Source organism: Nomascus leucogenys, chromosome 18, assembly GCF_006542625.1.
Source record: "Nomascus leucogenys isolate Asia chromosome 18, Asia_NLE_v1, whole genome shotgun sequence".
In the NCBI taxonomy this organism is placed as follows: Eukaryota; Metazoa; Chordata; class Mammalia; order Primates; family Hylobatidae; genus Nomascus; species Nomascus leucogenys.
This window is the reverse complement of record NC_044398.1, coordinates 40194158-40205958: the sequence shown is the minus strand read 5'-3', so window position 1 is coordinate 40205958 and position 11801 is coordinate 40194158. Positions and strand designations below refer to the sequence as shown.

Here is an 11801-nt window from a genome sequence, read left to right as displayed (position 1 = left end):
GCTCTGCCTGCCTGCGGAGAGAAGCGGGAGCCGAGGTCTCAGGTGTGGGCAGGATCTGGGACAGCCTGGATGCCTTCGGTGAGGATTCAGGGGTGGCCACCCCCTGGGGCTGAGCCGGGAACTCCCTACTGTGGCCCCTCCAGCCTGGGAGACTGGTGCAGTGCCCCCAGCCCTTCTCCAGGTGTCTGGCCACCCCCAGCTACCAAGCCTGCTGGGGAGGGGCCCTGAGTGGGAATGAAGCAAAATGCCAGTGTCCAGGCACAGCCCCCCAATGCCCAAGACCTGTCCCGGGGAACATGTGCAGCCAGAGCAGCTCCTGGGCCTCTGGACTTGGGGAGGAGGTGTGGCACTCTCCCAGGAAGGCCAGCCTGGGACTCAAGGGACATTCCCCTCCTTAGTGGAACCAGGGCTGTGACTGACTAGAAAACAGTCTGAACTTATGAGTGGATGAAAAAGAAACAAAAATAAGATGGAAACAGGCCAGAAAGATGCTTGTATCAAATATGACACACCAATTGCTAACACTGTTATATATTAAAAATTCCCTTGCATTTTAATGAATTCAAATTCTGGATAGATAGAGGCGTGATGGGTATGAATAGATATCTTTCATGGGTGAAATACAAAAAGCAACGAAACCAAGACCAAAACCCAAAGTAGAGCGAACTGCTCAGCCACCACAGCAGTCAAGGAAACTCAGACGGAAGGAGACGGTGCAGTTTTATACCAAACTAGTGTTATCATGGCAAAGCCAACAGCAACGAGTCAGGGTGCAGGAGCCAGGCCGGGGCAGTGTCCTTGGAGCCCATGGCCCACAGTTCACTGACTGCAGTGGTCATTCCACACTCAGGGGTTCGCCCATGGAAATGATTGGGAAAGAGAAGAGCTGTGTGCACTGCTAGGCTCACCATGGCACTGTCTTCATCAGTAAAAATCAGAACAGTCTATGTGAGTCCCAGCAAGAGATATGGAGGAAACCTCGAGACAGGACAAACTGTCAAGCCTCTTTCTGGCACAAGGTTAGGGGCAAAGCCCTTGAACAGACAGACGCGTCTGACGTTGCCTGTGTGATGGGTCAGGATGGCCAAAGAGCATGACAGCAGTGGCGAGTAAGGAGGTCTTCCCCCATACGCAGAAGGCTTCACCACATCCTGTTTATTCCAGTGTCCAGGTCATGGGCAGGGGCTGTGATAACACCGCAGGTGTGTGCTCCCCGGAATGTGCTCCTGGTTGCCCCCTGAGGTGCAGGGTCCTCCTCTTCCTTCCCAGCCCACACCTCGTAGCCCACATCCTTGGCAGAGGGCCCTGTCACAGCCCGTCATCGTCCACTCACGCTATGCCCCATCTCCTTCAGGAAAGGGCGTCCAGCCATCAGCACCAGTGGACAAAATGTACAGAAACCAAGTGGGCTCATGCGATAAAGAAAGCAGAGACCAAGGGCTACACCTGAGGTCCAGTCCAAGGAAAGTAGGTCTAGGGTGGAGCACAAAACTTGGCACTGAGCTTCCTGGAAGCCAAGGTAAAAAGGGGAAAAGATCTATGACAACCCTCCTCAGCCAGGACAAAAAGCCACGCTTATTTCTTGGGAAAGACCTTATCATGTGTTTGCTTAGATAAAGGTCCTGAGGACACCCTGGAGTCTCCAGCTGTTTACCACCTAACTTGAGAACGTTCTTCTGTGACCTGATCTCACCTCAACCTCATCCAAATGCCCTTAAGTTCTGGTTCTGTGACACATTTCCATGGAGAACTTTGTGATGTCATCAAGGCAGGCCACTCTGAACTATTCCGAATGTGGATATCGTCTGGAGTGGGTGGCTGTCATGGCCACAGCCCCTGGCTCCGATACCACCTTGGGTTTCGTCCCATGATGAGCATTAGCATGAGGGAGGGGGGTGCCTGCTGCTCGCTTGTGGGTCCTGGTCGCCTCTGGGACACAGGAGACCTTGCTGCCATGTGCCTGAATGCATCCACAGACTCACCAGCAGGAGGGAGTGGGGGGCGTTGTCAGCCCAAGCAGCTGCCACCGTGAGCAGTGGACGCAGGATCAGCTTCCGGGGATGATTCTGTCCTCTGCTAGCACAGCCCCGTGCACGGACAGGGCATCCACGCCATCCGTGTCACCCAGGGCAGGTCACTGAGCCTCCCGCAGCCCTGTTTCCCTGAGTTGTCCAGGCGTGGTGGAGCATATGCAGCACAGTTGTTTTAGGAATTGGATGACTCACTAAGCTCCTGGCAAGTAGTAGGCCCGGCACGTGGCGGTGGCACTTTTTTCTAACTGCCTGGGTTCCATCTTAACTCCCAGAGAGTGAACATCCCACCTCTCATCTCAGGACGGGTGTTCTCCGAAGCATTCAGTAGGAAATTGAGAGTAGCAGCAAGTGAGACTTAGGGGGCGGGTGGGCAGAAATCAGTGATGGCATAGCCGTGCCACCGTGACCATCCTGGCCATTGCCTCCTGTGTCTCCTGCTCCTCGAGGTCTCCAAAGTCTCATGCCGCGTTCTCCAGCAGCTGCTCTCTGCGATGGGAGGGTGGGCACAGGGTGGGTTTGTGGGCGATTCTGCTGAAGCCAGGGAGATGACATCTGTCCAAGGCCCCTCAGCCTGGAGCCCAGGCTCCAGGAAGCTCTGCGGGGGACAGCTGACGTCACTGGGCATCTCCTCTCTGTCTGCTTTGCTCACAGAAACCTGCAGGACACTACCAATAAGGTGAAGTGAGCAAAGAGGCCAGGCCAGTCCTTCCCAGCCCCACGGAAGCCAGTTCAGTAGGACCCCACATGGATGGGCTTCTGCAACCGTGAGCAAAGGGGGCCCATCAGACTGTGCCCAGCCCCTAGGACACACATGGGAAGGGCTTCTTCCCAATACCTGCTGCCTGCTGCCTCTTCACAGCCGTGGTGTGCACCCTGCTGCAGGGAGCAGGCACCCTCATCCCTGTGGCCCATCTCCCCCTTCTTGTCCTCACTCTGAGGCCACAGAAAACTGGCCTGCAGCATCCTCACCCTCAACCTTGCCCTGCTGGGAAAACTTAGACCCTCAACTAAACTCGGGCCCCCGGACGCACTCGCTCGGCCGCAGTTCTCAATCTTCCCTCTGCCTGGAAGGCCCTGTCCTGTGTTTCACACTTGCTAAGCAGAGTCCCCTCTGAACTCAGCCCCCTGGATCCAGCTCAGCCCTCCTGGATCCACTTGCCACAGCAGCCCCGGACCCCGCCAGCCCCTCCCACTGACTCCAGTGCAGGTCAGTGAAGGTGACTGTGACAGCTCTGGTAATCCTGGAAGAACCCCCGGGATTGAGCACAGCTCTCGGGCTCTGATTACAGCTGATTACCATAATGGAGAGAATATCTGTATTCTCCCCTAATTTCCTCTCCTCTTAAAATTTTCAATTAAGAGCCTAATCTTGATGGAAAATGGCTGCTTTCTGGAGTATTATCCGCAGTGCTGATTCCTCATTGCTAAGTGCTTTTTCTAGACAGATAGAGGCTCTCGACGATTCCAAATAAAATCAGAACAAAGGAGCTTACCCCAAGAAGGGAGGAGAGAAGAGCAGCAATGGGCTGTGCCCCGGAGCCCTCCCCGCTGCTGGAGACACCGGGTGGGTGAAGGGTCTCTTGGGCCCTTCCAGCCTGCAGAGCTGCTGAGAGCCAGGCCTGGCTGCCAACAAAGCAGCTGAAGTCTTGAGAAAACTTCCTGATTGCATTAGCGAGGTCGCACCACCAGGACATAATCAAATCTCCCTGGAGGACGTGGCTTCCGGAAGGGCTGCTACAAGCCAGTGGCAGAACAAGGGCAACCAGGGTCAGACACGGCGGAAGGAGGGAAGTCCCAGAGCCCAGCATGGGTGGGCATCAGAGGGGTGTGGGCTGCACCATCTGGGTGCAGGGGCCAGCGGGCAGTGCGGGTCCACCCAGCCCAGGGCCAGTCTTTCCCAGCAGTCACGTGCAGAAACCTGGCACACGTCATGGGGCAGCAGTCCCATATCATAGGCCCTCCTGGTGTTAGCAGTCAGGAGCGTGCCTAGAAAAGCCCCACGGCCACAGGGACAGCAGGATCTGAGCCCGCCCTCCACACCAGGAGCCTGCCCAGCACCATAGGCAGGGCCTGGGTGCCCTGCTCAGGAATGAGCTTTGGTTCCAGCTTGGCCATCCTAGTTCCACCCTGTCTGTAACTTAGCCGACCAGGAAGTTGGCTGTGACGACCACAGAAAATCCCGACACAGAGCTGGCACGAAGGAGCTGTGCCCGTAGGAGCAGGCCGGCCCTGGCTCTGCCACCTCCTGGCTGGAAGACCTTCAGGCGCCTACTGAGCCTCTCAGGGGCTCAGCATCCTCATCTGTGGGACAGGGATAATAATAGGGTTGTTTTGAGAGTAAAAGCGCAAAACACAGAGCCTGGCTGGAGAAAGCACAGGTAGCTGAAGTCAGCCAAGGCTGAGTTAAGTGTTCTTCTTAGAAAAGCGGACAGGCCATCCCCTGAAGGCATCAGTGCGGGCAGGAGGGCACTTGCACTTTGCAGTCCCAACACCTCAGGACACAATTCCTGCTAACCTGACCCACAAAAGACCAAAGGGCACACCCAAGATCCTGGACCAACGTCCCACAATGATGCCTCCTGGTTTCTTCTCTAAGAATACGTCTTAAAAAGTTCCCCAGGAAGCTAACTCTATATTCCTAATGTATGGACCATGGAAAGAAAACAAGTGTCTCAGTAGGTTTGTTCAACAAATGTGCAAATGCAGGGATGAACAAAGATGCCCAAAGTCAAAGAGCAGCTCAGTCACCTCTGACGTGCTCGGGGGCCACATCCACTTCCAACCTGTGCCCTGTTCACACTTTCCTCCACCCAGATTTCTCTCTTGCCCTGGCACTCCAGGAATTGTTTGATGTCCTGGAAGCTTCCTTTCTCTGTTCCACAGCCCCTGAGCCTGGCGCCTCTGTGCATGCGTGTCCACCTCGCCCACCGGGCTCCAGGAGCAGGCGTCTGTTCTGCCCACCCCGACTCAGCAGGGAGGGCTGAGCTCTGGAGCCTGAGTGGACCCAGACCTGCCCCATGGCCTCCTGTGCCTCTGTGTCCTCCTCACTCTCGACTCACCAAGGAGCCCTGAGGACACGAGAACTGGAACATGCCCAAGACCCACGTCGGGGCCTGGCACACACCAAGCGCCCAGTGAACGCTCGATGACTGAGGACAGCATCGCTTCTTCTAAGGGGGGAAAAAAAGGAAAGTCAACCAGAGACAATTTGTAAAAGATGGCTCTTGACTGAGGCCTTGAAGGATGGGCAAGGATGGGCAAGGGGAGGGGGGACTCAAAGGATGAGAAGGCTCTAGGTGCATGAGTGCCTGTGCATGTGTGCATGTGCATGTGTGTGCATGTGCGTGTGTGCGTGTGCATGTGTGTGCATGTGCGTGTGTGCGTGTGCATGTGTGTGCATGTGCGTGTGTGTGTGCATGAGACTTGTAGCCTTGCATGTGCGTGTGCATATGCATATGTGTGTCCATATGAGCATGCATGTGTGTGTGCTCTAGTCCAGACAGGGCTCTGAGTGCACTGTGGGGGACAGATGATTTCAGACTCCGCCCTGAGTCTGAAATCAGTGGGACAGATGACCTTGAACAAGGCCTCATGGCTCACTTAGTGTGAGCCAGACTCCATAGAGACAGTGACGGCAGGACACACGCATGGGGGTCCACCTTCCCAGAGCTGGAGCCCACATAGCTCCAGGACCTCAAGGGAAGCCCAGGGGCTGAGAGGCCCAGGAGGCCCATCCATGTGATGGACCCAAGGAGACTTTGGTGGCTTCTCTGTTAAGATTTGAAGGGGGCCAGATGTGGTGGCTCATGCCTATAATCCCAGCACTTTGGGAGGCTGCAGCAGGGGGATCACGAGGTCAGGAGTTCAAGACCAGCCTGGCCAACATAGTGAAACCCTGTCTCTACTAAAAATACAAAAAAAAAAAAAAAAATTAGCCTGGTGTGGTGGTGGGTGCCTGTAGTCCCAGCTACTTGGGAGGCTGAGGCAGGAGAATCGCTTGAACCCAGAAGGCAGAGATTGCAGTGAGCTGAGATGGAGGCGACAGCGTGGGCAGAGCAAGAGCACAGCGGTGGAAGGGAGGTCCTCCCAGCTAGCCTTCGGGAGGCCCATGGCCAGTCTCCGGGCAGGAGGAAAGAATGTGGACCAAAAGTGGAATGTGCAGCCAAGGGAGGCCCCAGCAATGGCTGTATCAGGGCTGAGTGTGATCACAGGAAAAGCCACCCAAGGACTGAAATCGAGTCGAGTCAAGACTACGTGGAAGCCTACCTCTCCATGATGACAACTTTGGAAGAACGTGCAACCTTGCGGAAGTGCACAGAAGGCACTGCTGGCCTGAATGGGTCCTCGGGCCGTGGTCTCGGGGCCGGCTTCTCTCCCTTCTCCAGACCTGCTGCGGCTCCATCCCCTCTCCTGCGTCCTGGGATTGCCTCCAATTAACTACCTGCTTACAAGCCTTTTCTTTATTTTCTTTTTGCCTTTTTTTCTTTACATGTAAAGCATGAGTCCATCTGGAGCTTATTTTAAAGCATAGTATGGGGACTGACATTGACCTGTTTTTTTAAATGAAATAACTAGTTGTCCCAACCCTGCTTGTCGGATAACACTGCTCTGTTTCAGGAGTACCCCCACTGTCATATACCCGTGGGTCTATACCCCTGGGCTCTCCATCTGGGCACTCCCCTGCCTGTGGCACCTCCTTCCCGAGGGCCGGCCTCACCCAGGGCCTAGCTGCCCTCTCTGTGGCCTGTGTCTTCCTTTCCTGATGCCTCAGATTCCCCCCATTCTCTGGCCCTCTTTCCATCCTCCTGGCCTCACTCTGCACCTCCCCTGAGGTGCAGGACTGCCCTGCTCCAGCCTCCAGCTTCCTCACTCCCGAAACCTTGTGCCACTGAAGCAGGAGCCCCAGAGTGCACCTGGATGGCAGCTTCTCTCCTGGCCAACAAACGCCTGGTGCTGGCTGCCCTCCCAGCATCTCCCCTGAACTCCTCAGCTCCACCTCAGGGCCTTAACACACACATGCATAGCACACACACGTACAAACATATGCACACACAGACATGCACACAAATGTACATACGGACTTACACAGACACATACAGATGTGCACACACTCGTGCATACACAGATGTGTTCATGCAAACACACATGTGCACGCTCACGGGCACGTACACATCTGTATGTTATGCTAAGAAATCCGTTTTGTGTAGAAGACACTCAGGCTCAAATATGTGTCCAAAGTCACACAGCTATGGAGCGGCAGAACTCAGGTCTCTAGTGCACACGGCCCCGACTTACCGCAGTTCCACTTAAGAGTTTTCAACTTTATAGTGATGCAAAAGCCATCCACAGTCAGCAGAAACCCTCGTCTGAGTCCCACATAGTCACTCGGTTTTTCACTTTCAGTACAGTAGTCAATGATTACATGAGGTATCCGACACTTGATTACAAAACAGGCTTCGTGTTGATGCTTCTGCCCACCGCAGGCTCAGGGCAGTGTTCTCAGCAGGCCAAGGTGGGCCCCCACGCTGTGCTATTCGGTAGTCAGGTGGACTCACTCATTTTCCACTCGCAGCGGCCTTATCGGGCCGCAGCCAGGGGTAAGTTGAGCAGTGTCTGTACTTTTAGCTCCACCCTGGGTATTTTTAAGTGGCAGATTTACAAAAAAAAAAAAAAAAAATACACGGTTCCAAATAGTAGTGACATAAATGGAGAGAATGCACGTTGCGGTCAGCCCATGCCTGGGAGCATAAGCACTTCAGGGGCATCAGCAGGCGTGACTGGTGATTGTTCCTGCTCTTCCTGGCAGCAGCGGCCTGGGCCTGAGACGGATCGCCCTGGCTACAGCCCTAGGCGAGGCTGCTGGGAGCCGGGAGCCGCCGCGCTCCGCTGTAGCGAGTCTGCGGCGCCACCTCGTGGCTGCTGCGTGGAACTCCCCGTGGTGCGGGCCGGGAAGGCCGGTCCTCACAAAGCCGGAGCCCGAGCACAGCGGTGCACGCTCGTCGCAGAGCATCCCACAGCACCCGGAGATGGGGGCTGGTCCCCTAAAACCCTCAGGGGTGAGAGGAAGGAGGTCCCCAGCCTGCTGAGAGCTGTCCTCTGAGCACGCACTCTCCACACTCACACGTGCATGTGTACATCCTCGGGCACCCTGACGCGTTCACATGCACGCACACGCGTGTACACACGCACCGTCTTTCACAAGCGTATGACGCGTTCACACAAGAGTGTGACGCGTTCACACGCACGCACACTCCCTCTCCCTCGAGCCTGGAAGGCGCACTGGGCTTATAGGGGTGGAAACCTCTACCGCGGCAGAGACACGGTGCCAGGGCCAGGATGCGCGCTTTTATTTCAGACGCGAAAACCGAGGCCCGAAAGAGACAGCCAGTGTCCAACCCTGTCCAACGTCTCTGCTGATCGCGCCTCCTGTGTGCGGCCGGGGCGGGTGTGAGGGCAGCGGGCCCACCGCACGCCTGGCCCGCCCCGGGGCCTGGAGCCACTTCCTCAGGAGCTCCTGGCAGCTGCAGCGACGGCGTGCCCAGCGCCCGAGGGTCCCGTGGAGCCAAGCTTCCCAGCACACAGGCGCGGTGGAGCCTCGGGGCGGGCATACACCCCGCAAGCTCGCGGGGGCCGGGCACTGCGGGTCCTCGGGTGGGGACTCTGGAGTTCAGTCTTGAAGGACAAGGTCACTGAGGATCAGGGAACCAGGAGGGCAGGGAGGGTAGGGAGGGGTGCCTAGGCCTAGTGGGAGAAGCATGTGAAAGTTCCCTAAAAGGGCTGGGGGTGAACAAGCGCTCGGCCCGGCCTCTCCCGGTAGACTGCTCTGGCGCCCCGGAGCCTCCTTTCTCCAAGGCCCCATGGACGCCCCCAGAGGGGTGACGCCCTCGCCCACGCTGAGCTCTGAGTGCTGCATGAGAGCTCTCAGAGCCGTGTGCACACGCGCTCCCCGTGTTATATGTAGGACTGAGGCACCAGGAGGCCCAGGAACTGACTCAAGCTCGTAGAACTTCTTGGCAGGATCTGAAACAGACAGATCAGCTCCAAAATCCATGCTCTTTTCAAATTTTTTAATTGTGGTGAAAATATACCTAACATAAAATGCACAGTTGTACCATCTTTTAGTCTGGGGTTAACTGGCATTAAGTGCACTCACATTGTCGCATATCCCCTACCACCGTCCATCTCCAGAACTTTTTCATCTTCCCAAAAGGAAACCATACCCATTGAACACCATTGAACATTGAACCCGTTGAACACCAACTCCCTCCTTTTGTTAACCGTTGCTCTTTCTGTCTCTGAATTTGCCCATTCTGGGCCCCTCATGTAAGTGAAATCGCAATGTATTTGTCCTTTTGTGGCTGGCTTATTCCATCTAGCACAATGTCCTCAAGGTTCATGCGTGTTGGCACTCCTCTCAGAATTTCCCTTCTGGCCAGGTGATATTTTAGGCTCACGCCTATTATCCCAGCTGTTAGGGAGGCAGAGGTAGGAAGACAGCTTGAACCCAGGAGTTTGAGACCTGCCTGGGCAATATAGCGAGACCTCATTTTCCACAAAAAGAAAGAAAGAAAAAAAAGAATCCCCTTCCTGGTAAAGGTTCAGTTAACAGTCTATTGTACGCATAACCACATTTTGCTTGCCCATCCACTCACCCATAGACCCTCAGAATGCTTCTACCTCTTGACTCTTGTGAATCATGCTGCTTTGAACATAGGTGTGCAAATATCTGTGAGAGTCCCTGCTCTCAAAAAAATCCACATTCCTGGCACCATGAAGAATCACTTCTCACAGACACCAGGGAAAAGCAGGTCTCTCTGAGAGCAGAGGGTGAGGAGCGGAAAGCCGGGCTGTGGACCACAGTGGGCGGAGGAAAGCCCACCCGTGTGTTCCCATGTGTGGGAGGAGAGAGAAGAGATGCCCTCTAGTGAAGGAACTCTTGTAGCAGCCAGCTCCATTCCTGCTTGGCCTGCAGAGGGCCAGCTCAGGAGCCCAGACCAGGAAGAAGTCAAATGACCGACAAGATCCATCAGGAAGCAGAAGTGCGCTGTGTCTCATCTGCAACAACAAACAGAGGTAGGACCAGCCACCCACCCCTCAATCCAGGGGAAATGCATCCACCATACAACTACCACCGCTGCGCTCATGACACTCTCAGAGACAGGCACAGGAGCTCCTGGCAAGGCACAACCAGGGCAAGTGACAGTTTGCCAGTCCTGGGCAAGCAGACACCTATCCTCTCTCCACTCCCCCATCCCACCAGCCTGCACAAGCAGAGAAATATCCTGCATAAATTAAAAGATTATCCCGATCATCAAAAGATCTGAGCAAACAAAACAAGTGAGACAAAAAACAACAAAACAAAACAAACAAAAACCAAAACAACAACAACAGAAGAACACTCATTTTTACAGAGAGATTTGAGCCCATCCCAACAGAGTACAATGCTCTTTCCAAGCTCATGGACGGCGTTTGGGAAAATTAGCTGTGCTAAAGGAGCAGGAAGCCTCTGCCCCTTTCCCAAGAATTGCTGTTACACAAATCACATTCTCTCAGCAGGGTGCAACAAAATTAGAAATATGCAATAACAAAGACCATGTTAAAAGTGCATTTTGGGGCCGGGCGCGGTGGCTTATGCCTGTAATCCCAGCACTTTGAGAGGCTGAAGTGGGTGGATCACCCAAGGTCAGGAGATCGAGACGAGCCTGGGCAACATGACGAAACCCTGTCTCTACTAAAAATACAAAAAATTAGCCAGGCATAGTGGCAAGAGCCTGTAAACTCAGCTACTAGGGAGACTGAGGCAATAAAATCACCTAAACTTTTAGGAGGCAGAGGTTGCAGTGAGCTGAGATTGTGCTACTGCACTCCAGCCTGAGCGAAAGAGTGAGACTCTGTCTCAAAAAAAAGAAAAAGTGTGTTTTGGAAACAAAGTTAGTTTTCACAATGAAAATTATAAAATGCCGGGAACTCAATAGCAATAGGGTATTACATATTAAAATTATGAAACTCAACAAAATTATGAAACTCAACAAAACAGGGAGATTTATATCCTCAGATTAGTTTGTCAGAAACAGGATAAAAGGAGAAAGCTGATGATAATTTGAGTAAAAGAGAAGATAAAAACTAAAATGAAAAACTTTTCAGAAACAAACAACAATAAGTGTGTGACCTATCAAAATCTGTGGATATGTCCCAAGCAGTTCTCAGGGGAAAAGTTATAGCTGCAAGTGTTTGTTAATATGCTTTAACAAAAGACATATTAAATTATATAAACTAAGTAAACATACAAGAAGCTTTTTTAAGGGAAACAAGAAATAAATGTATTTAATTTTAAAACAGCCATAATAAAAGCAGACTTGATAAATAAAACCCAAAACCACTTCTTTGAAAAGACCATTAAAAAAATCTCTGGGAAACTGAGCAAAAGAGAAAGAAAAGGCACAAATTTTAAAATGTTAGATTTAGAAAAATGGCATAATAACCAACGTGGAGAAGCTGCTTCAAATCAAGGAGACGGGAGGCCAGCTTCATTCCATGGGAGGCCAGCTTCATTCCAGTAGGTTCTGTTTCACCTGGATGAAATGGAAGATTTTCTCGGAATGTATAAATTGGCTTAGCAGGAGGCAGAAAACCTGAATAAACAGAACAAACAGAAATGGTAAGCAGAGGTGCTCGAGGGGCTCCATCAGCCTCCAGGGATGGGCTGCTGTGTTAGGGAGGGCCAGAGCACAGGGGAAGTGGAGTGTAATTCTTTCTACAAGATTAGCA

The 11801-nt window shown here is 53.3% G+C and overlaps 1 long non-coding RNA gene across 1 annotated transcript; it reads right to left on the bottom strand.

The window, feature by feature from the left end:
- Positions 1 to 1144: 1144 nt before the first annotated feature.
- On the bottom strand, positions 1145 to 3688 carry LOC115831238. Its single transcript, XR_004026765.1, has 2 exons — positions 3527 to 3688; positions 1145 to 2698 (listed from the first exon to the last, which is right to left on the bottom strand). It is a non-coding gene; the product is annotated as an uncharacterized LOC115831238 (long non-coding RNA).
- Positions 3689 to 11801: the final 8113 nt, after the last annotated feature.